This window comes from Chiloscyllium plagiosum, unplaced genomic scaffold (genome assembly GCF_037043375.1).
Source record: "Chiloscyllium plagiosum isolate Xiang-an unplaced genomic scaffold, Cpla_swu_hap1 HiC_scaffold_14, whole genome shotgun sequence".
Classification (NCBI taxonomy): domain Eukaryota; kingdom Metazoa; phylum Chordata; class Chondrichthyes; order Orectolobiformes; family Hemiscylliidae; genus Chiloscyllium; species Chiloscyllium plagiosum.
The window spans coordinates 38642115-38668381 of NW_028270152.1; the positions used below are offsets into that span (position 1 = coordinate 38642115).

The following is a 26267-nucleotide window of genomic DNA, read 5'->3' on the forward strand; positions in this document are numbered from 1 at the left end:
GGCAGTGACTGTGAGCTGTTGACTGACTGGGTTCAAGCCCTTATACTAATATTGGAGACTGTCTTCAACTTAATATGCCATGTCACCCTGACTGGAGGGTGTTTCTTTTGACTTAACTATCCATTAGACTTTGAGCCACATTTGGTTGAAGTACTTGCAATATGCTGACTGCATAGGCTGCTGGCACATGGTGCAGGTCAGAGGTTGACAGTAGCACAGTGCTGTACAGTAACACGTCTGCATCTTTGAACGAAGCTCCATGGACATGGAGTGCATGAAGCTGCTGTTCATGAAGTGTGCTCTGAGATACTCATGCCACGTGTCCAAGCTGGAGGTCCAGACCCGGATTCGCCAGCTCACTGTTCTGGCGTTCACATCAGGAATTCTCAGCATCTAGTTTCTATTCGGCAACTGTATATTAATGAGGCAAGACTAAATATTACTAACAATTGAGAATGAATGCTAATAGAATGTTAGCAACAACCTAGGTTTGCTGTTCAACAATTGGTTGGAAAATGGGACATTTTGTTCTCATTGTTGAAATGGTCCTTGCTCAACATCTTACCAGATTTCTCTAAACGTTTTGCCATGGGTCATATCATTTAAGATTTTGAATGAGAAGATCTTGCCCCAAGTGTTTGTCTCGTCTTAGCTCCATCAAATGTTAATTTGGCTAACAGTCTCATGGACTCTTCCCCATGAATTGCCCAAAAACCTAAACAGATCATGTAAATGGGTTTGAAGGATTACAAATCTCCACTGTATTTTAAATGTGAGCAGATAAATTAATTAATTAAGTTCCTGACAACCTTTAATTTGTCATTTGGTTAAAACTTTGCTGCTTGGTGATATTGTTTGCTAGGATTCTTTCAAAACATTTGCTAATTTATGCAGACATCACCTTTTGTCCACTTAAAATGTGAGATGTGAATGAACAGGAAGGATTTTTAATATAATCAGGATTTTAATTGTTCCAAATTATTTGGACAGTAAGTTATTTACTGTAATGTCAAACCTTTGGTCACTGCTTTTTCACAATAAGTTAGGGCCCACTATATCATAATTCAGAGCCACGCCATTGAAGTGAGGGAAAGGAAACATAAACCAATATTTAACACTGAACTAACAACATAGTGAGCATTTAGCTGAACAATGTAATTTGTCAGATGTTGCTGTGTGCAAACTGGGTTCTATATTTCCCTATTTTCGCATTTCAAACACAGTTTATTTAATTGTGAAGCGCTTTGGGGTGTCCTGAGATCATGAACAGCAGCTTTATGCAAAGAATTTTGTTCTTTCTTCCTGATGCTTAACTTCACAGATACAGGGACATGCAGGCAGACTGAAGTGAAGCTTATTTTAAAGGAACACATTGGGAATTTGTCAAAATGTCCGAAATAATGAGTTAACTGAAAGAGACAGATTAATGGCTATTTTCACATATATAGATTTCAAGGAACTAATAGTTTGAGATCATTTATCAAAGTTTGAAAAACAATTTGCTTAAATTGGCATTATTCAGGAATATGAAAGTCAGACTTCCGCTAACATATAAAACACACTAACTTCGAATCATGTTCAGTGTTTAAATATACCAAGTAGAGACTACTACTGGCCAAAAACAGATTGACAGTACAACGAGCCTGAATATTTGTTAATTTTCGTGCTTGATATTGGTCTTTTTATAATTTTTTTTTAAAACTGAAAGTGCCTTGCACAAAAGCTGAAGTAGGACTAACGTTGATTTTCACTGACCCAGAGACGTCATTTGGTTGAAGGTAACATTTGGAAAAGAGGACTGTCAGAAAACAAATCCAGAAATGCTGTAAACACCAAAGCAGAAAAATCATCCTCATCTTCTTTTCATCCTTTTATGATTCCTATCTTCATTGCTAAACTCAGAACTTGTAAAAGTCCATATATATTAGAAATCTTCTGTCTACATGTACATGCCGTTGAAATTCTAGTTATCATTATATAATCATTGGCAGGCCCTTTCAGGATGACTATCTTCTACTCTCTGGGTGAGTCCACAGGCGACTGTACAATCCAATTTGGCTTCTACACTTGGGGCTGAAGATGGTCACAAGAAGGGTTGGGTGGCGTGTTGATGTTGCAGTGCACTGACTTCTGCCTTTGCCCAGATGGCAAGTCTCAAGGTGCTCAACACCTTCCTGGATGCCCTGCCTCCACTTTGGACGGTCTTCAGCCAGTGATTCCAAGGTGTCTGTAGGAAAGCTGCACTTTGCCAATGAGGCCTTGAGGGTATCACTGAAACGCTTCCTCTGTCAACCCAGGGCTCACCTGCCATTTTGAAGCTGGGAGTACAGCACCTGCTTGGGAAGTCTTGTGTTAGTTGTGCAGACAATATGCCCAGCCCATCGTAGCCGATCAAAGGTGGTCAGTCCATCGGCGCTGGGGATGTTGGCCTGGTCGAGAATGTTGGTGTTGGTGCATCTTTCTTCCCAGCGGACTCACAGGATCTTGATCAGCAGCTTTGGTGATACTGTTTCAGCACCTCGTGGTGCCTACTGTAGCAAGTCCACATGTCAGAGCCACATAGGAGAGTGGGAACTACCACAGATTGTGGTCCCAATCAATATCTACACTTATTAAAAGCTACATACAAAGACATTCAGAATAGAAATTCTGAATGTAAACAGTTGCCTGTCAATATGTAGTTGTAGACTCTGTATAGCATAGCAGATTTCTGAAGTCTCTTTTGTCCACTCTGTGCCATGTTTTCCATGAAGAACCAAAATTCTATAATCAGCTTGCCATGAGGTATCTCAGAGACAACTTACCAGTTACATAAGCACCTCCACAGCATAATGCATGTTTGCAGACAAATTTCCAAATTGTCTATTTTGCTTTTCATAAGAAGAAAAGCCCTTCATTCATTTCCTGACACCAACATTACTGCAGTGTACAGAATACCCATTATGAAAAATGTATTATTTAAATACTCTCAAAAATCTTAAGAAGTCTTCATCAACAACAAAAACCAAAGTTGCTGGAAAAACTCAGCAGGTCTGGCAGCATCCATGGAGAGAAATCCAAGTTAACTCGATTTCACTGGACCCAAAATGTTAATTATGATCTCTCTCCACAAATGCTGCCAGACCTGCTGAGTTTTTCCAGGAACTTCTTAAAATCAAAATCCAATTTAACTCGATTTCGCTGGACCCGAAATGTTAATTCTGATCTCTCTCTCTCTATGGATGCTACCAGACCTGCTGAGCTTTACCAGCATTTTCTGCTTTTGTTTCTGATTTACAGCATTCACAGCTCTTTTGGTTTTTAAGAAATCTTCATATCTGACTCCATAGTGGGTAACTGAGGATAGCAGTGATTGAGGAACTGCATTCAATCCTTAGTTTCTGGACATCTTGCAAGCAAATTGTCACGACACAAATAGACAAATGAAGATATAAATTCCTGAGATGATCAAAAGGGTAAAAAGTTATGCCGGGGATCAAAAGTTGAGCTTAGAGAATTAAAAACATTCGAAAATGTAAGGATCCCATCTTTACTACTTTTTAAAAATATTTGATGGTTTTTCCTTTCTCAAAGCAATATAACAGGAGATTATAAAATTCCTAATTTGCCTGGACCATGATAAAAAAATTAATAGATTTAAAGAAACGGTGAACTTGTTGGCATTGATAGAGATGACCTGAAATTAAACCATGTTACAAAGCTGTCCATGTCCAAGAGGCACTTATCAATCAGAAATGGCACATTGTAAATGTATGATAATCACTCAAGTGTCCAAGCAATTCACTTTTTTCCTTCAAGTCGATTTTAGGTACTCTCGGAAACTTTAAAGATGTAATTTACAAAGTGGCAAGTAATCTTATTTTGTGCCATATATTAGCGCAGCCATTGACAAATCTGTTTTGTTGCCAAGTCCCATTACAAGTGGGCATGTATAGAAAGAAGTGCATGCGATTCAGATGCTTTGCTTACTGCTTCATGTAAGCAGCTGCTCCTTTCAGAACTAGAACAATCTTGTTAAAAGATAAGTTGAATAATGATGACTTCTGGCAAGCAAAGGAATTTGACAGACCATATATGGTCATCACTCCCATTCTTTAGATAGCAGTAGGTGATTTTAAGGTGTGTGACTAATAATGTATCATCAGTGTGCTGCTTGTAAGGCAGTACTATATCATGTTCTAGAAGCGCCCACACTAAATGGGGAATTTGAATTGAATAAAGTGTTCCTTGCACTCCCATTGTGCTTTTAACGGCCTTCAACCCCCACACTGCATGTTGATTACATCCCCAATGCCTCTGCCCACCACACTCTCTACATCATTACATGCTGTACTGATAACATAGCAACACTGGCTGAACTATGTAGTGGAGAATCAAGGCTTCTAAAATTAATTACACAACACAAGCATCATTACTGTACATCAAAGCATTGATCCTTATTCCATTAATTAGTTGGAGCAAGCTTGCAGATCACCCTCCTCAATATATAATGCTAACTACAATGGAGAATGGGGTGTGGGGGGTGGTGGAGGAACAATAACAAAAGATAAAAAAAGGCTAATTTTAGAAAAAAATCCTTTATCGTTTTTCACTTATGTCCTACAGCAATAAAGCAACTTCCAGGTTATCATGGATAATATGTGGCAATCAAACTGAATGTTTAAAGTTTGTAATTTAGGAAACTCTGATGAGCATTGACAGTGTATATAAAAAAGGTACTTACTAAAGTAAAGATAACAATGAATGTTTATAGTTTTGTCAAATGCAATTTAAAGCTTTATATCAGCTCATGAAAACATTTGTTCATCAAAATGAATTTGTTTCTGTAACATTCTGCTTGGGACGTGATGAACCTTTTCATACTGTGACTGTTAATGAATGGTATCTTAAGAAAATGTCTCTTTTAACCCATAATCGAAAGGTCTATGGTTGATCAAAGAGCGTCAAGAAGATGTCTGAGATGCTATCATATATGCAGCAGCATCTGTGGAGAGAGAAATAGTTAATGTCTTGAATCCAAAACGCCTCTGCAGAAGTCAACTGTGGAATTGATCTTGTTGCTAGATTACCCTACACTGCAGCCTGTTGACAGAACTGTTAAATTGAAGTTGAAATGAGTCATATCTGAACCTGCCATTGCAAAGTAAATTTTTTCCATTCTTCCTACTAAGTGGGTATACATTTATTTTCATTACCAACATGTGGGATTCTGCAAATACAAAGTCAATTGCATAGCTGGAACACGGTTTCTTTTAAGCAATGGTGTGGAAGGGTGAAATTCAGTGCAAAAATGAATGTTTTCTGAATAATAATATGATCTGAGGTGAATGATATCATCATTTATGAAATAACATGAGGAATTTGAGGATGATCAATTTATATTAGAAAAGTCCAAGCGTTACAGGATGAAAATTCAAACAAATCAAATTATAAAACTGATTTCTAACTATATAACATTTATCACATTCACTCTAAACAAAATTATTCTTTACAAAAGTTGAGTGACCTACTTTCTGTACAGTGTTTCCGTTCTTTAGAGAAATGACTCCCAACCCCCATCCTCACCCCACCCCCATCCACCCTCCACTTAAATGAGTCTCATTAAACTTATGTTAAGGGCTAAAACCCTTAGTGGTGACTGGCTCAACAGTTATTCTCTCAGTCATATCATGAAATAACTTGTATCTATTTATTATTTTCCTTAGCCTTATATTGAACACATTCTCCTGCCTCAAACCTTTCTCGCCACTCAAGAGGAATCTTGGAACTAATGGACCATTAATCGAGGTGTACTGATGTGTGCAGGTGCACCGACACAAAGGACAATGTAATTAGGAAGTTGGCCTCAAGTGGCTGCCAGGATGAATTATGAGTAATTGTCAACTTTAAAAATATGATTTCTGATTTCTTCAATGTTTCAGTTTTACCAAATAATATTCACCCATGAAACAAAATAAGTCTGGCAAGACACAGCAGATATAAATTTTAAGCTTTGCTGTAGTGTAGCATTAGCATTGGATATTCTGTATGAGATAGGAAAACTGGCACGTCTATAACCAAGAGAAACCCACAACATCAGTCATAAAGTCTGTGGTGAGTCTCACAAGTTGCAATGAAATAAATAATCAGATCATCCTCTTAAGTGTTAGTCACTGAAACAAAAGTGGCCAGGACACATCTTTTCTTAGCAATTGAGAGAATTAATATGGAAACCTCCAGTGACTTAGTGTACTACCTCATCCAAAAAAGTGGCACCTCAAATGTGGAACTCCTCCAATCCTCCACTGAAGTTAAGCCTAAATTCTGCCCACAATGTAGTTTGCTCGGCTATAGCTCTCAGCATCATTTTGAAAACAAACAATTTACTCCAGGTACAGATCTGTCCCATTCAATCCAACTTACGGAATTCCTGACTGTAGAGGTCTATTCTGGTAAAATGTAAAATATGTTGTCATAACTTGCAGCTTTTACATAAAAGAACATCTTGGAAACTATGTTTATTCAGGTTAATGGACCTTTTGTACCTGCCCATATTACTACATTCTAAGCCATCACCAATTGAAGTAAGCTGATCCTTTGTTTCATAGACTTGCTCCGTTACATAAGGTACAATCATGAATTCTCCCTATCATTAATAGACACAAAAGTCCCCTTTCTGTCAGGTTAACCTGCTGTCGTCTATTAAGAATGTTGCTCTTTTCAGATTTCTAATCATTGATAATTAGCAGAAATTACAACAGCAAAAACTAGTTGCTTACTCTAAAATAAATATTAATACATTCCTTTATTTATTAATGTATTAATTTATTAATCAATATTAATTTCTTGAGTATAATTCCCTTAGAATGAAGAAGAGCCTCTCTCATCTAATCGGTTCTATTCACTGTCCTTTGAGCACTACCAGGAGAGCAGTGGTCTAGAGTATAGCACTTTGATATCCAGATAAACAAGGAGCAGGAGTTAACCTGCTCGGGCGGCACGGTGGCACAGTGGTTAGCACTGCTGCCTCACAGCGCTAGAGACCCGGGTTCAATTCCCGCCTCAGGCGACTGACTGTGTGGAGTTTGCACGTTCTCCCCGTATCTGCATGAGTTTCCTCCGGGTGCTCCGGTTTCCTCCCACAGTCCAAAGATGTGCAGGCCAGGTGAATTGGCCATACTAAATTGCCTGTAGTATTAGGTAAGGGGTTAAATGTAGGGGTATGGGTGGGTTCCGCTTTGGTGGGTCGGTGTGGACTTGTTGGGCCGAAGGGCCTGTTTCCACACTGTAATGTAATCTAATCTAAAACCATTTGGCCCTGCAAGCTTGCTCCACCATTTAAAAAAAAATGGCTAATCTGATTGTAATCTCAAACCCACATTTTCTCCTACTCTCTATAATGTTCACCTGCTTGCTCAATAAAAATGTATCCACCTTTGCATAACAATATTCAAAGATTCTGTGAATACTGCCTTTCAAGAAAGATACTTTCAAAGACTCATGACACTCTGTGAGAATCTTTTTCCCCATCTCAGTTTTTAATGGATGACCTAGAATTAAGCCCTAATTCTAGCTTTCTTGTGGTAGAATCATCTTCCATTCTGGGATATGAGACCCCTTTTACCAGTAACAAGACACGCTCCCTGTTTTCCTGCTCTGCATCCAACTCGCCTTCTCCTGTCGCTGAATACAACACCATTCTGCACCCAAAATCCCTTCTCTTGCTACTGAAGACACTTCCAGTGAACATCTGACCCTCCTTCCTTTGCCGTTGGACATGCTCCAACCTTCCCCGACTAGACTTCCACCCTCCCTGCCATTCCACAAGACCCAATTTCTGCCATCCATCATGACTTACACCCTAAACACTGCATCACCTACCTGATCCCTTTGTCAGCTTGCACCTCTACCCCCTCCCCATTTGCCATCCTACCCAACTAGTACCCTATCTGGCTGTCACTCCACTTACCTCTTTGCCTACCCCTTACCCATCTGTAATTTGACCCCCCACAACCCTTCCTTCCACCCAGCTGGCACTCTACTCACCTGACACCCTTCATCCTAGCCAGCAGGCACCTTACCCAGCTGTCACCCAATTTACCTAACATCCTATTCCCTACCAATTTGACATTCTACACCTTGGTGCCCTGCTCCCTATCCAGCTCATGCCCTAATTACCTAGCATTTTATCCCCTTCCTCACCCATTTTTGGCACCCTATCCTGCCTGGAGCCTGACATCATAGTTACCTAATGGTTTGACAGCAATTGTCAAAGTGCCTGTCAGGACCTTTAAGCTTCAGATTATGGAAGATGAATGCTGTGAGGAGAGGATGCATTTGGCTTTTCCTGACAATTCCGCTCTATGAAAGAATTGTCAGAATGGATGCACATTTGCATTTCAGAGGAAGCCCTGAGAAGAATCCCGTTTAATCAATGTGGAGCTCCATTCTTATGTAAGAAAAGAAAAATGGCATTTTGCATGAAACTGCTGTTCCGTGGATAAACCTGCTCAATTTCTTGCATAGATAGGGAAATTATAGATGATACTCAAATGATGAAATTACTGCTGCTCATCACAATGAAAGCACCACTGGCCACTCCATAAAGAGGCTCTTGGCTGAAGCATTAAGATAGATGATAGCTAAAGAACCAAATTGTTGCCCCTTTATTAGTGCACCGCCCTCTAGAATGTTGAAAAATTCCATTAGTTCCAATATTTATTTCAAAGTACACTTATTTGGTGCACATCAAGCAAAAGGAGGGGATGAATCCCTTATCGCCACATTATGTCAGGTTTGACAAAGTGAATCTCCATTGTTCCCTCATTGTGTCTTAGGCACAAAATAAAATCACCTCTGGAACTGGATTTATAATACCAGCTAACCTTGTGTTCCGACTTTAATACAAGGTACAACCAAATTAAGGGTTAATTTATGGTTAAGCTCCCTTTAGGAGTGGGGTTTTGGCTACATTACATCTTTCCAAGTGGGGTCTTCGCTGTGAGCAGAGAGCAGATTTGTATTTAAATTTCAGCCACGAAAAGGCGATTGTGATAATATATTCCCCCAATATAATCAAGTCCACACAAACCTTCTTTGACATTGTTGAGAATACATCAGCAATTGTGCAGTTTGATAACAAACTGAGCTTTCTTTTTCAAGGCACACCATTTTATGTTGCTTGTGAGATCTAATACTTTGAAGTCGAGGTGAGGTCCATTATTTTGAGTGAGGAAAATCTGTCATTTGACAGGTGTAAGTTTCTGGATGAAAACTAGAAAAGAAATGCAATGAATGCCAACATTCCCTTTTGTCAAAACGCTTTGAAGTATAATGTCTGAGGTACGACAGACATGAAACTTCAATAAAATGCTATCGTACAAATGTCAGGGTTGTTGTACCATATAATCTGCAATGTATGCGGATCCCTACTGCAAATAAGGAGATTAGCGTTGCTGGAATAGAGAATCAAGTCTCAGATCAGCGTTAAATTTTGGGAAGCACTCAGCAGGTTAGGCAGCAACACAGAAGAGTGTAACAGTTAACATTTCAGGCCTACCCCAGAGGTTGCAAATAAAGAGAGAATGGAAGATAGTGCTGAAAAACTTGACCCTACAATTCCCCATACCATCAGCCATACAAATTGTCCATCAATCCAATTAGCTTCTGAGATACACCGATGCTTGCCCTGTTCACTCGGGTCCCAGATGCACTGTCACTGTGACGTTACCAGTTAGTACTTTCTTGCATAAAAATGTGAAAAGCTGAATGTGAAAAAACAATGTAAGGGTAGAAGTTGATGTCCTGCACTACTTTCACTTCTCAAATTGAAGATGAAAATCAAATAGAAGTTGCAGGTCACCAGGTTGATGACTGGATTTCAAATTGATGCTGGATCGGGAGCTGGAGAGAAAACAGCTGAGTTTTTGTTTTAGTTCAAAAATGTACATATTTCCTAAAAATCCTTCTAAGTACATACAAAAGGTCCTGACCAGTTCTGTACAGTCTTTGCAAAGAACAAACAAAGAACATGCTGGAATTTGACATTCTTCAGAGTTTTGCTGCAGTTGCAAAACAAAGACATTTTCTACTTAAGCAAGAAACTATTTCCATTCATTTTGAGATGACATAAGGGTTTGATAACTGAAGGGACCCTCATCATACTTTGGCAAAAAAAGACCTTAGATGGTGGTCTTTCCCTATTGCGCCATTGTGGCAGCTGTCCCAAGCTTTAGTGTATCCCCCAGCATGTAGTCAACAACACTCACTCAAGATCAAGTCTTTACACTGGAAGACCAACAAGTTTCGGGCAGACCAGAGTGTGTCTTTCCTCCAGGTGCAGTCAATTTTTGGCTCTGTGTACGTCCTAGGGAGTAGCCAGCAGAGTCTTGCGTCACAGAGCTGCTCAGGCCGAACCGCAACAAAAACTAATGTATCGGTCTCCAGACTGTCTTTGTGAAAGCACATTCCAGAAGGAGATATGTGACAGGTCCTTCATCAGCTCCGCCACTTCAAGGACATCATGCAGTGGTGCATGGAGTCTGGATGTGCATGAAGGATCTTACATTTTTGTGGCTATGGCTAAATAATGTAGAGATTTTTTTTATTGAGTTTGTCACTGTGAGGTTTAATGAGCTCTTTCCTGTGTCTTACCAAATTTGCCTCAGTAATTATCTACCCCACCCCTAGATCATCTCTCAAATCCAAACTAGACTATTTCTGATTGGTCCAAGTGTGCCATCCAGGTTAAAGCAATCTGGGAGGAATGCCCAGCAACATAGGAAAAGAGTTGGTGTCTTCCTCCACTCTGCAGTGTAAGTGCCACCATTGCCTCTCTGATACTTGACATTTACTCTATCTCTGCTAGTGTACCGACCTTCCAGCAAGGCTCATGCACTATCATAGAATCACAGAGCTGTACATCATGGAAACAGACCAGTCAGTCCAACTCATCCAGGGCAACCAGATATCCTAAATTAATCTAGTCCCGTTTGCGAGTACTCAGCCCATATCCCTCTAACCCCTTCCTATTCATATACTCATCCAAATACCTTTTAAATGTTGTAATTGTACCAACCTCCACCACATCCTCTGGTAGTTTATTCTATACACATGCCACCCTCTGCATGTTATGCCTCCAACATCTTACTTACTTGCCCTCACCCACCCTAATCTACTAGCCCTGCTTGCCCTCTGCATTGCTAACTCATTCACTCATGACAGTTTCCTACCTACATTTCTGGTAATAGCTATGCCACCCACTTTTGTCTCCCATAATAAATCTCTTATTCCCGTTATGAAGGAATCCTGACTCTGACCATGCTGAACAGAGTCTGGACTGGTATAGGAGACTGCCATTGACACACTCTACCAGGAACTGCTGAACAAACTATATCCCATAGACTTGACTGAGCCCTGCTAATCACTGGGACAAACTTCTTTGCTTTATGTCTGTGCTAAACAGCTTGGCAAGACAGTAGTCGTGTGAGCCTGATATCTCTGGATGAGGGGGTAAGGTGCAAGAAAACAAAACAAGGCAATGCAAGGCAGGGATGCTGTGAGCATCTAGATAGACACACAAAGACTGAGCACTAAGAGAGCAATTGAAGAAATTGAGAGTTGCAGCCCAGTCCATGAGCTGGGTATATGTCCCTAAGCTGGGTATATGTCTTAGAGCCTGGCACATTTCAGATGCCAATGTCTATATGGTGTGTCCAGTACCAATGGCACTTGTCCTGAGATATTGTTCCCTGGTTTGCAACATGGATATTGTTTGGTGTAAGCGGTAAGCTGAATCCACCAGGTCCAAGTTCAGGTTTATTGTTCAGTTTTTCCAACACTGAACGTATTTGAAGAATTCAGAAAGATGGGAGGTTAAATACTAAAGGGATGAGTTGTACTTTTAACAAGCATTTAGTAAGTGGCATCTCACCACTGTCCACAGGGAATCTCACCAAGTGACAGAAGGTCACCTCAATGAAGTGCACTGTAGGGACCTTTGCATATAATTAATCTATACATAGTCCTTTCACACTTCCCATTTTGTGTGCATATAGTGCATTGTGCAAATATCAAGGACAGATTGCATGAAACAATATCCCAACGTAGTACATGGTGAACTTTGTAATATTCATGCTCATTAATCTACTTCTATATATTCCTTCTTAATCATTCCATTTTCAAAACATATTAGCAATTAACATCCATCTGGCGGCTGCTGCTTATTGAAAAACAGATCAATTACATGACCCAGCGCTCATGGAACAAAACACTGCAACAAGTCTCTTATCCTATTGATTCCAGTGAAACGGTGTGCTCCTGGGAATACCTTCCACCACATTTCTCTGGAGAATTTCCTTCATTGTTGTGACACGTGGGAACACCACCCACACGTGTGCGACAGGTACTCATGTGACTTGGCCAGCACTGTCTACCTCATATGCTGCAGACAAGGATGCTCCAAGGCACGGTATATTGGTGAGACAAGCAGAAGCTATGACAATGGATGAATGGACACTGCACAACAATCGAGCTTTTGCCCAAAACATCGATTCTCCTGCTCCACTGATGCTGCCTGACCTGCTGTGCTTTTCCAACACCACACTCTCGACTGCGCAATAATCGCTAGACAGGGATGTTTCCTCCTAGTTGGGAAACATTTCAGCGGTCAGGGACATTTGGCCTTGGATCTCTGGGTGACCATCCTCCAAGGAGGACTTCGGTATATGCAACAATGCAGCGTTGCCAAGCAGAGGCTGTTAGCCAAGTGCGGTACCCATGAGGATGGCCTCAACTGGGATCTTGGGTTCATGTGACTACAGGTGACTCTACTGCACCCCACACACACACACACTCTCACTCACTCACACATCCATGCATGCATACACATATATAAGTTTATCGGGTGAATTTGCATTTGCAGATACATGCTATTTTGTTCACAAAACACACAATCTGTAGGTAGTCAGTCCATGTGACATTTTATAAATTTCTACTTTAGAAATAAGACCAACCTGACTCAAGGTTGGGATACAGAGAGACCCTAACAGTACACCTTTAATACATTGTCTGAGCTGAGATGCCACTTTTTAAAAAAATAAAACCTTAAGGTATCATGGGACTGTGACTTGAAAGAAGTTCCGGGTTTTACATATCAATGAATCAAAACCTGTATCCCCATTTTAAATAATTAAAGTCTTAACAACAATCTAGGTTTGTTCAATACACTGCATCAGTAGTATGATACTTTGATCATTTACAATAAATTCTGTGTCCTATGATCCTGCCCCACTAGCTACCTGACGAAGGAGCAGTGCTCTGAAAGCTTGTACTTCCAAATAAACCTGCTAGACTATAACCTGGTGTTGTGTGATTTTTAACTGTGACTACTCCAGACATATCTTCAATCAATCTGTTCAGAGATGCTATTACATCGCTTTGGAACAAGTGGGACTTGAATGCAAAGCTTCAAGCCCAGAGATAGGGAAATCACTACAAGAACACCTTCCAAATAATCTATATAGCAGCACCCATCAGCAATCATAAGGATTGTCCCATTAAAAACACCATTGCTTCGTGCCCTATTCAGTTAAAGGGTAAATAGAGCCTTGGAAATGGCATTACCCACATGAAGAACTGAGGACTACTGATAAACTCTGCTCACAAGATAATAGAGGATAATCAGACATGCTCAGGGCTGACCTGGCTGTTTTAAGTAAACCAAAATAGAAGATCTAGATTTAAGCTGGAGTAGGTTCAGAGGAGATTAACCAGAATGTTACCAGGTATGGAAGGTTTGAATTGTAAAGAAAGGCTGGATAGGCTGGGACCTTTTTCACTGTAGTGCAGAAGGTTGAGAGGTGACCTTATTGAAGCTTATAACGAGGCGTATAGATAGAGTCCATGCTAGTTGTTGTTTCTCTAGGATGTTGAACAGTGTGGTGCTGGAAAAGCACAGCCAGTCAGGCAGCATTCGAGAAGCAGGAGAGTCAACGTTTTGAGCATAAGATCTTCATCAGGAATTAGAATCAGGGACATGGGCCAGGAACAGGCAAGTGGGATTAGTTTAGCGTGGGATTATGCTCAGCATGAACTGGTTGGACCGAAGGTTCTGTTTTCATGCTGTATGACTCTATGATTGCATCGCTCTCTTGGATACAGTAAAAGCTTCTCAATAGGAACATGTGTAACAAATAGACAAGGTTCCTTAACCGATGCCTGGGATGATGGCTAATCTTATACCGAGAGGTTGGACAGCCAGAGCTGCATCCACTGAATTTAGAGAAACAAACAATCCTGAGCACCTTTCACAGGGTGGTTACTGAGAGGCTGCTTACCCTTATGGGAAGGCTAAAACTATGGAACAGAGTTTAAAAACAAGCAATCACCAATTTAAGATGCAGGTGAGGATAATTCATTTCTCTTATTCTTTTTCCATTTTCTTTTGTTTGCCTGTAAGTTTAGAAGATTAAGGGGAGATCTAATAGAAACTTACAAGATAATACATGGCTTGGACAGGGTGGACGCTAGGAAATTGCTTTCATTAGGCGAGGAGACTAGGACCCGTGAACACAGCCTTAGAATTAGAGGGGGTAAATTCAGAACAGAAATGTGGAGACATTTCTTCAGCCAGAGAGTGGTGGGCCTGTGGAATTCATTGCCACAGAGTGCAGTGGAGGCTGGGACGCTAAATGTCTTCAAGGCAGAAATTGATAAATTCTTGATGTCACAGGGAATTAAGGGCTACGGGGAGAATGCGGGTAAGTGGAGTTGAAATGCTCATCAGCCATGATTGAATGGCGGAGTGGACTCGATGGGCCGAATGGCCTTACTTCCACTCCTATGTCTTATGGTCTTAAACCTCTTCCCCAGAGAGCAGTAGAAAAAAATTATTGAATATTGTCTTGATTGACAAGGGAGCAAGCAGGAATACACTGAAATATACAAAGAAACTGGAAGCAGAACTAGCCCTATTTAACCCTTGGAGCTTCTTCATCATCCAATTATGATCATGGCTAGTCCTGTATCTCAATGCAATATCCTCACTTTCATCCCATGCTGCTTGAATCCTTTAAAATCTAAAAAAAACTCTCTTCCTCAAATATTTTGTGTCTTGGTCTACACAATGTTCTGTGTTATATTTCTCTTTGGTAGGGAAACCAAAACTGCACATGATATTCTAGGTATACTTTCACCAAGGCCTATATAACTGCAGTACCTGTAAGACATTCCTGCTCCTGAATTCAAATCCTCTTGCAATGAAGGCCAATACTCCATCTGCCTTCCCATATGCTTGCTGCACCCACTTGTCTATTTTCATTGATTTGTGTACAAGAGTACAAAGATCCCATTGTACATCCACATTTCCCAACACATCATTATTGAAAGAAAATCCTTCCTTTCAGTTGTGTATAACTTCACATTTAACTGCGTGGTTCTGCATCTTCTATTTGTTGCCTAATTCACTCAAGGTCTAAATTGAGCTGCCAGAGGATGTAGTGGAGGCTGGTACAATTGCAACATTTAAGAGGAATTTGAATGGGTCTATGAATAGGAAGGGTTTGGAGGGATATGGGCCGGGTGCTGGCAGGTGGGACTAGATTGGGTTGGGATATCTGGTCGGCATGGATGGGTTGGACTGAAGGGTCTGTTTCCATGCTGTACATCTCTATGACTCTGTGACCTTGAAGCCTCCTTGCAGCCTCCTCGCAAACCCTCCCAGTTTTGTATCATCAGTAACTTGGAAATGTTACATTTGGTTTGCTCATCCTGGTCTTTTATATATCTCGTGAATAGTTGGGTCCACACAGATCCCTACAGAACCCCACAGTCATTGCCTGCTATTTATTCCCACTCTGTCTGTCAACCAATTCTCAACCAATGCCAATACATTATACCATCATCCCATGTATTTTACCATTACCCACTAACCTCATATTGATGGACCTTATCAATGGCCTTCTGAAACTCTGAACGTACTATATCTATTGGTTCTCCCTTACCTATTCTACTAGTTAAATCCACAATAAAACTTCAATGATTTGCTTTTCATAATCACATGCTGGGTTTGTCCAATCCTGATAATGCTTTCTAAATATTCTGTTATTGCATTGTTTATAGTAGACTTCAGCATATTCCTGACTACTGACATTCAGTTAATTGGTCTGAAATTCTTGTTTTCTTTCTCGAGCTGTTTTAAATAGTGGGGTTAAATTTGCCACCCTCCAATCTGTAGGAACGGCTTCAGAGTCTATTGTACTTTAGAAGATGAGCACTAAAATATTCAAAATTCTAGGGCCACTTTCTTTCATACCCTGGAACATAGATTTGTTAGCCTTTAACCCCAATAATTTCCTGAGCACCATTTTGATACTAATATTTAATTTCCTTAAATTCCATCCTCTCACTAGACTCACAGTTCCCTAACATTGAGGCCTGAATTCACATTCCACTAAATTTGACCAGCCATTCTCTTAACAAATGGCAGGGCAGGCAGAACTGATGAATGACCTCATCCTGCTCCTAATTCATATGTATGTACATAAATACAACTCTCCTATTCCTGGTAACAACTCCCTGTAAACAAACCATAATTATGACCCTGAGCCGACAATCAATAACATGTCAATTTCTATTAGTATGTCCTTAAATTGTCTATATCGGAAAACAAGGGATTAATTTGGTCGGCACCAGCAAGGCAACGAGGCTCGTAGTGAATTGGTAGCCAAATACCACCTTCTTAGGAGGCTGAGATAAAAGGTGGGGGGGGGGGGGGGAATTTGGGGGACGGGCGCTGGGAATACGACAGGTGGAAGGAGGCGAGGGTGAGGGTGATAGGCCGGAGAGGGGGTGGGTGCCGAAACGTCGATTCTCCTGCTCCTCGGATGCTGCCTGGCCTGCTGCGCTTTTCCAGCACCACACTTTTCAACTCTGGTCTCCAGTATCTGCAGTCCTCACTTTCTCCTAGCTAAATACCACCCTTTGTCTTTCTTTCTCATTGAAATTCACAGAATAATAGTTCAACTCTTTGGGAGACTTACTTCCTCATCTCACTGTTGATTTCACTTGGTTGAAATGAAAACTTCTGGGAAGTTTACTGAGTGTTTGGGAAATTACCAGTAATGAGCTGAAGAATCAGTTGCAGATTCACTATCAGCCTATTTCATTTCACAGTGGTGGTGTAGACATGTTTTACCACCTATTAGTTCCTGCAGTTTGTGCAATGGATGAAAGTCTAGCCCACTGCGCTCCTTAACAGTAGCTGTACATAAGACAGAGGATGGGAAAATTGCAATATTTATCAAAACTTCCATCCCAATTATGTTCCTGTTATTTGTGCCAGAATAAAATTATAGTTCCATGGCAAGGTCAGAATTCCTTCTGAATGCTCAGAAGATGGGTTGCCTTCATGAATCACTACAGACTACAGGCATGAGGGACTTCCAGGTTTGTAATCCTGTGACCATCAGGGAACACTGATATTATTTGAACACCGAATGGTGTGGGGCTTGGAGTGGAACTTGCAGATGGTGATGTTCTCATGCGTCTGCTACCATTGTTCTTCTCAGTGGTAGGAGTGGCAGGTTTGGAAATTGTTGTCAGAGAGGCTGGTTGAGCTGGAGGTTCCTGTAAATGATATATGTTGTTGCAAATTTGCGTTAGTGATGGAAGGAGCGAATGTTTAACTTTGTCACCCAATCCACTATCAAGAAAGTTGCTTTGCCCTGTCTGGTGTCAAGCTTTCTTGAGTGATGTTGGAGCTGCACCCATTTAGACAAGTGGGGAGTATTCCATCTCACTCCTGACTTGTGCCTTGTAGACGATGGACAGGCGGTGAAGAGTTTGGTGGTGAGTTACTCTCCACAGAATTCCTAGCCTTTGACATGTTGTTGTAGTCACAGTATTTATATGACTGGTCCAATTCAGTTTCTGGTCAATGGTAACGTCCAGTATGTGGATGGTGAGGGAATGCAGTGATGGCAATGCCATTTTGCTGTGATTAATATTGTATGCTGCCACCATTTACACAGATAGAACTAGCACAAGGTGTATGTTTTGAGATGGTAACACAGATAATAAAAATTTTTAATGGAAGTAATGAATGTCAAGAGGAGTTGGTTAGATTCCCTTTTGTAGGCATCAACATTGCTTGACATATGTGATGGGAATGTTAATTATTCCCTTTGTTCAAAAAAGGTTGCAAGGATAATCCCAGCAATTACTTTAATGGGGGGAGAACTTCTAAAAAATAATTTGGGACAGAATTAATAGCCACATAGCCAAAAGTGTGTTAATTAAAGAGGGCCAGCTTGGGTTTCTTAAATGAAAATGGTGTTTTAAGTAAGGCTCAGAGAGTAAAGAAGATTATACTCTTGATGTGGTGTGGATGGAGTTCCAAATGGTGCTTGTTATAGTGTTCTGCAACAGACCTGTGAGCAACATTCATAGAATCATATAATCCCTATAGTGTGGAAGCAGGCCAATTTGGCCCCCTGAGTCCACACTGAGCCTCTGAAGAACATCCCACCCAGAACCACATCCCCCACATTGTACACAACACGACCCCCCACCCCACCCCCTTGTAACCCTGCATTTTCCATGGCTAATCCACCTAGCCAGTACATCCTTGGAAACAATGTGCAATTTATTATGGCCAATCCACCTAATCTTCGGACTGTGGTAGGAAACTGGAGCACCTGCAGGAAACCCACAGAGACACTGGGAGAATGTGCAAACTCCACACAGTCACTTGAGGGTGGAACCGAAGTTGGAGGACATTGAATAAAATAGATAATAGCAATGTAGATACAAAAATAGCAGCGTGATAGGAAAGAGTATATAACAGTTAATAGATTGTTTCCAAGTTGGAGGAAGGTTTATAGAGGAGTTGCCCTGGGGTTGGTACTGAGACTCTTATGTTTCCTAACATATATTAATGATCAAAACCCTGGTGGACATCAAAGTTTGCTGATGATATGAACTTGAAAGCATTGTAAACTGTGAGGAGGATGATGAAGAAATTCAAAAGGACACAGACAGGTTGGTGGAGTGGACAGATACATTTCAGTGCACCGAAGTACAAGGTGATGCAATTCAGTAGGAAGTGAGAGACTGTATAAAACAAAGCGCCTCTGTTACAGGTATGCAGGAACACAGGCACCTGGCTGTACGTGTGCATAAGGCATTAAAAAAGTGGCAGGGCAGGGTTCCAATTTTGGTGTCATCTGGAAATTTACTTACACTATTTCCTATGTTCACATCCAAATCATTATATAAATGACAAAAAGTAGTGGACCCAGCACTATCCTTAAGGCACATCGCTGGTCACAGTTCTCCAGTCCAAAAAGCAACCCTCCAACTCTAACCTTTGACTCCTGCCTTCAAGCCAGTTCTGTATCCAAATGTCTAGTTCTCCCTGTATTCCATGTAATCTAACCTTGTTAATCACTTTACTGAAGTCCATATAGTTCACGTCCAGCGCTCTGCCTTCATCAATCCTCTTTGTTATTTCTTCAAAAAATCCAATCAAGTTATGGATATGGATAAGACTGGTCCTATGGTGAAAGTGCTAAATTGAGGACAGTTAACTACAACAGTATTAGGCAAGAACTGGAGAAATTAGATTGGGGCAGTTGATTTGAGAATAAATTCGCATCTGACATGTGGGAGTCTTTTAAAGGCCAGTTGATCAGAGTTTAGAATCAGCATGTTTCTGTGTAGATGAAATAGGATGGCAAGATTCAAGAACCCTGGATTACAAGAGATATTTAAAGTTTAGTCAAAAGATAAAGGAAGCATACATAAAGGTTAGGAAACTGAAATCAAACAAGGCTCTGAAGGAATATACAGGAAGAAGGATGGAATTTGAATAAGGAATTGGGAGGGCTAAATGGAGCCATAAAAATGTCCTTGGCAATCAGATTAAGGAGAATCCAAAGGCATTTAGACACAAGGATAGCTAGGGAAAGGCTAGATCCACTCAAAGACAAAAGGAGGGAATTTATGCATGGAGCCAGAGGAACTTGGTGAGGTCCTTAATGAGTACTTTGCATTATTATTCACCAAGAAGGAAATGGATAATGGTAAGATTAAGGAGGGGTATGTTGAGATTCGAGGGCGTAAGGAGGAGGTGGGTGTTAGGTGTCTTGAAAAACAATAAGGTAAGTTCCCAGGGCCTGATGGAATCTATCCCAGGATACTGAGGGAGGCAAGGAAGCTGATTACTGTAGCCTTGACAGAAGTTTTTGTATCCTCTTTAGCCACAGGACAGGCCCCAGAAAACAGAGAATAGCAAATTGTGTTCCTTTATTTAAGAAGGGTAACAGGAATAATCCAGGAAATGATATGCTGATAAGCCTTACATCTGTAGGAGGGAAGTTATTGGAGAAGACTATTAGGATCAGAATTTACTCATATTTGGAAAGGAATGGATTTATTAAGAATAGTCTGCATGGCTTTGTGTAGAGAAAATCTTGTCTCATAAATTTTATTGAGCTTTCTGAGAGTGATGAAGATGATTGCTAAGGATCAGGCAGTCGATATTTTCTACATGGACTTTACTAAAGTATTTGACAAGGTCCCTCATGGTAGGTTGGTCCAGAAGATTATGTCACATGGGATCCATGGCGAGTTGGCAAGTTGGATACAAAATGGACTTGTTCATAGAAGACAGAGGTAGTTGTGAAGGAGTATTTCTCTGACTGGTGGTCTGTGTCCAGAAGTGTTCCACAAGGATCAGTGCTGGACCTCTGTTGTTATATATGATCTGGATTAAAATGTAAGTGGTCTGATTAGTACATTTGCAGAGACATGAAAATTGGTAAAGTTATGGCTAGTAAGGAAGATCGCCAAAGGATACAGCAGGATATAGATCGGATGGAAAGTTAGTTGGAGAAATGACAGATGGAGTTTAATCTGACAAGTGTGAGGTGATGCCTTTAAAGAGGTCAAATGCTAGAGGAAAGTAGCTTTGTGTAGAGGGTGGCATGGTGGCTCAGTGATTGGCACTGCTGCCTCACAGCACTAGAGACCCAGGTTCAATTCCAACCTCAGGTGACTGTGTAGAGCTTGTACATTCTCCCATTGTCTGTGTGGGTTTCCTTTGGGTGCTCCTGTTTCCTCCCACAATCCAAAGATGTGCAGGTTAGGTGAATTGGTCATGCTAAATTCCCCAAAATGTTCAAGGATATGTAGGTTAGGTATATTAGTCAGGGCCCTTCGCTTATGCCAGAAACGTCGATTCTCCTGTTCCTTGGATGCTGCCTGACCTGCTGCGCTTTTCCAGCAACACATTTTCAGCCCTGATCTCCAGCATCTGCAGTCCTCACTTTCTCCTATATTAGTCAGGGGTAAATATACGATAATAGGTAGGGGAATGGGTCTGCGTGGGCTACTCTTTGGAAGGTTGGTGTGGACTTGTTGGGCCGAAGGGCTTGTTTCCACACTGTAGGGATTCTATGAAATGGCAGGACCTTTACAAGCATTGATATATAGAGAGATCTTGGGGTGCTAGTCGATAGTTTTTCCCCAGCTTGGAAATGTCAAATCCAAGGGGGCATATATTTAAGGTGAGAGGGGTCAGTCTGAAGGAGATGCGTGTAGCAAGTCTTTGAACACAGAGGGTGATAGGTGCCTGGAACGTGCTGCCAGGAGAGGTGGAAGAAGCAGATCTGACAGCGACATTTAAGAGGCATGCAGACAGACAGATGAACAGGCAGGGAATAGAGGGATATGGACCATATGAGAAGAGATAAGATCGTTTAGAATGGTATCATAGTTGGCAGAGGCATGGTGGGCCAAATGGCCTGTTCCTGTGCTATACTGTTCAATGTTCTAAAATCTTCCTCCAGCCCTTTAGTCTCTCTTTCCTACCACTTAGGCAATTTTGTATCCAGATTACTACTATCGCTTGTATTCCATGACATTAGTCACAATATCTGTTGTACAGCACATCAATAGCAGTGCCCTCACCAACCCTCTATTATATCTTCAAAAGCCTCCAGCAAGTTAGTTAAACATGTTTTCCCCTGAGAAAGTCATGCTGGCTTTTCTGACTTATTGTTTCAAGAAATTTTCCTGCTGCTGAAATTAAAGTCTATAATTGTTGGACTTACTGTTACACCATTTCTTGAACAAAGGCATAACGCCTGCAACTCTCCTGTCCTCTAGCAGCATCTATGAATCTAAAGAAAAATTAAGTGCCTTCTGAATTTCCACACTCACTTCCTTCAATATGCTTGGATGCATCTCCTCTGATCTCCATGTCAATTTCAAGTACAGGACTTTGTAGCAACTTTTCATTCATCTAAGTGCCAAACATAGATGCGTGTAGAATAAAGGACAACCCAAAAACATTTCATAAATATATCAGAGACAAGAGGATAACCAGGGAAAGAGCTGGGCTTATTAGTACCAAAGTGGCAATCTGTGTATGGAGCTGGAAGACTTAGGTGAGGTTTTAAATGAGTATTTTATATCTGTATTGTCTATCAAAAGGCATGATACAGGTGTAGAAATCTGGGTATATGACAGTGATAATCTTGAAGAAATCAACACTGAGAGGGAGGAGCAACAACGAGGCTTAAAGTTGGAGAAATCCTCAAGCCTGAGTGAGATGCATACAGCTTGCAGAATGAGGCAAGGGAGGAGATTGCAGGGATTTTGACTTTAATTTTCAAATCCACTCAGACATAGGAAAGATGTCAGAAAGTTGGAAGACAACTAATGAGGTAGCATTATCCAAGAAGGATTCTAAGAATAAACTAGGACTATAGGACAGTGAGCCTAACATCAATGGTAGGGATCAACTTGAAAAAGATTCGGAGAAGAATTTATTTTCATTTGGAGAGGCAAGGAATAATCAAGGATAGTCAGCATGTCTTTGTTAGGGGGAGATCATGTCTAACAAGTTGAGTGTTTTGAAGAGGTGACTAATTGTGTGCTTGAGGGTATTGCAGTTAAAGTAGTTTACATGGACTTCAGTAAGGCTTTTGATAAGGTATCACATGGCAGATTTGCCAGGGCAATTTGGCAAATTGAATCAAAATTGGCTTTGTGGCAAAATGCAGAGGGTGACCGAATGCCTGTGTCCAGTGGCTTTGGTGCTACGTTCTTTTCTGTTCGTAGTGTGCATTAACAATATAGCCACAAATACAGGTATAGGATGTTTTATTAATATATTTGAAGCTGACACAAAAAGTGGTAGTCTGGTAATTAGCCAGGAGGAACGATTCAGATTGCAGGAAGATATAGACAGACTGGTCTGATGGGCAGAACAGTGGTAAATGAAATTTATTCCTGACAGTTGTGAAGTGATCCATTTTGGCAAGGGATACATGATAAATGCTCAGAGCCTTGATGGCACAGAAGATTCAAAAATATCTTGTTTGTACATACACTGACCCTTGAAAGCAACAGGATAGATGGAGAGTGTGGTTAAGAAGCCTTTATTATATCAAAGCATTGAATACAAGAGCTAGGGGGCTATGATATATATATAACATTAGTGAGGCCTCAGCTGGAACACTATATACAGATCTTGTTCGTTCTATACCATACAATAGAATGAGATGTCACTGGATGAGGTGCAGAGGAGATTCACCACCCCATTACCTGGCTGACGCATTTCAGCTATGAAGAGAGAGTAGATAGACTGGAGATATAGAATGCAGAACACTATAGTGCAGAACAGGCCCTTCAGCCCTCAATGTTGCACCGAACTGCGAACTATTCTCAGCCCGTCCCCTTACACTATCCCATCATCATCCATGTTCTTATCCAAGGATTGTTTAAATCTCCCTAATGTGGTTGAGCTAACTACATTGGCAGGTAGGGCATTCCACACCCTTACCACTCTCTGAGTAAAGAACCTGCCTCTGACATCTGTCTTAAATCTATCACCCCTCAATTTGTAGTTATGCCCTCTCGTATAAGCTGATGTCATCATCCTAGGAAAAAGACTTTCACTGCCTACCTGTCTAATCCTCTGATCATCTTGTATGTCTCTATCAAATCCCCTCTTAGGCTTCTTCTTTCCAATGAGAACAGAACCAAGTCTCTCAGCCTTTCCTCATAAGACCTTCCCTCCAAATCTCCTCTGCACCTTTTCCAATGCTTCCACATCCTTCCTGAAATACGGCAACCAGAACTGTACACAATATTCCAAGTGCGGCCGCACTAGCGTTTTGTATAGTTGCAGCATGATATTGCGGCTCTGGAACTCAATCCCTCTACCAATCCCTAACACACCATATGCCTTCTTAACAGCACTATCAATCTGGGTGGCAACTTTCAGGGATCTATGTACATGGACTCCAAGATCCCTCTGCACATCCACACTACCATGAATCTTTCCACTTACTCAGTATTCTGTCTTCCTGTTATTCTTCCCAAAGTGAATTACCTCACATTTAGCTGCATTGCACTCCATTTGCCACCTCTCAGCCCAATTCTGCAGTTTATCCAAATCCTCGTGCAACCTGTAACATTCTTCCAAACTGTCCACTACTCTACCGACTTTAGTGTCATCTGCAAATTTACTAATCTATCTACTTATGCCTGCGTCTAAGTCATTTATAAAAATGGCAAACAGCAGTGGTCCCAAAACAGATCCATGTGGCACACCACTAGTAACCCGACTGACTAGTAACCAGGCTGAATATTTTCCAACAACCACCACTCACTGCCTTCTTTCAGAAAAGCAGTTTCTAATCCAAACTGCTAAATCACTCTCAACCCCATGCCTCTGTGTTTTCTCCAACAGCCTACCATGTGGAACCTTATCAAAATCTTTACTGAAGTCCATGTATACCACATCAACTGCCTTACCGTCATTTACATGCTTGGTCACCTTCTCAAAAAACTCAACAAGGTTTGTGAGACACAACCTGCCCTTGACAAAACCATGTTGACTATCTGAAAACAAATTGTTGCTTGCTAGATGATTATAAATCCTATTTCTTATAATCCTTTCCAAAACATTTCCTACAGCAGAAGTAAAGCTCACTGGTCTATAATTACCTGGGTCATCTCTACTGCGCTTCTTGAACAAGGGCACAATATTTGCAATCCTTCAGTCCTCTGGTACTAAACCTATAGACAACGACGACTCAAATATCAAAGCCAACGGCTCTGCTATCTCCTCCCTAGCTTCCCAGAGAATCCTTGGATAAATCCCATCCAGCCCAGGGGACTTGTCTGCTTTCACTCCTTCTAGAATTGATAACACCTGTGCATAACTAACCTCGATCCTTTCTAGTCTAATATCTCGTACCTCATTCTTCTCCTCCACAATATTCTCCTTTTCCTGAGTGAACACCGATGAGAAATGTTCGTTTAGCATCTCTCCGATCTCTACAGGGTCCACACTCAACTTCCCACTTCTGTCTTTGACTGGCCCTATTCCAACCCGAGTCATCTTTTTATTCCTCACATACCTATAGAAAGCTTTAGAGTTCTCCTTTATTCTATTTGCTAATGACAGCTCGTGTCCTCTCTTTGCTCTTCTTAACTCTCTTTTAAATCATTCCTAGCTGATCTGCAACCCTCCATTGCCTCATTTGAACTATCTCGTCTCATCAACACATAAGCCTCCTTCTCCTGCTTAACAAGAGATGCAATTTCTATGGTAAACCACAGTTCCCTCACCTAATCACTTCCTCCCTTCCTGATAAGGACATACCTATCAAGAACACACAACTTCTGTTCCTTAAACCAGCTCCACATTTCCATTGTCTGCATCCCCTGCATTTTGCTACCCCATTCTATGCATCCTAATTCTTGCCTAATCGCATTATAATTGCCCTTGCCTCATCGATAACTCATGTCCTCCCTACTGTCATCCTCCTGTGTACTGCAACTACACCTCAAGTTCCCATCCCCCACTGAGCTAGTTTAAACCCACCTGAGTAGCACCAGCAAATTTCCCACCTAGGATATTAGTACCCCTCTGATTCAAGTGAAGACCATGCTGTTCATACAGGTCCCACCTTCCCCAGAATGAGCCCCAATTATCCATGTACCTGAAACTCTCCCTCCTGCACCATCCTTGCAGCCACATGTTTAGCTGATATCTCTCCCTATTTCTTGCCTCGCTATCATGTGGCACGGGTAACAATCCAGAGATAAAAACTCTCTTTATTCCAGCTCTTAGCTTCCACCCCAAGCTCCCTGAAATCCTGCCTTACATCCCTATCCCTCTTTCTACCTATGTCATTGGTACCTATGTGGACCACGACTTGAGGCTGGTCACCCTCTCCCTTCAGGACCCCAAAGGTTCGATCTTCCTTGGA

General features: G+C 41.2%; 1 protein-coding gene across 3 annotated transcripts in view; it reads right to left on the reverse strand.

Moving 5' to 3' along the window:
* arhgef3 (Rho guanine nucleotide exchange factor 3) overlaps positions 1–26267 on the reverse strand; it is a 334927-nt gene that overhangs the window by 225490 nt on the left and 83170 nt on the right. The window lies entirely within an intron of this gene.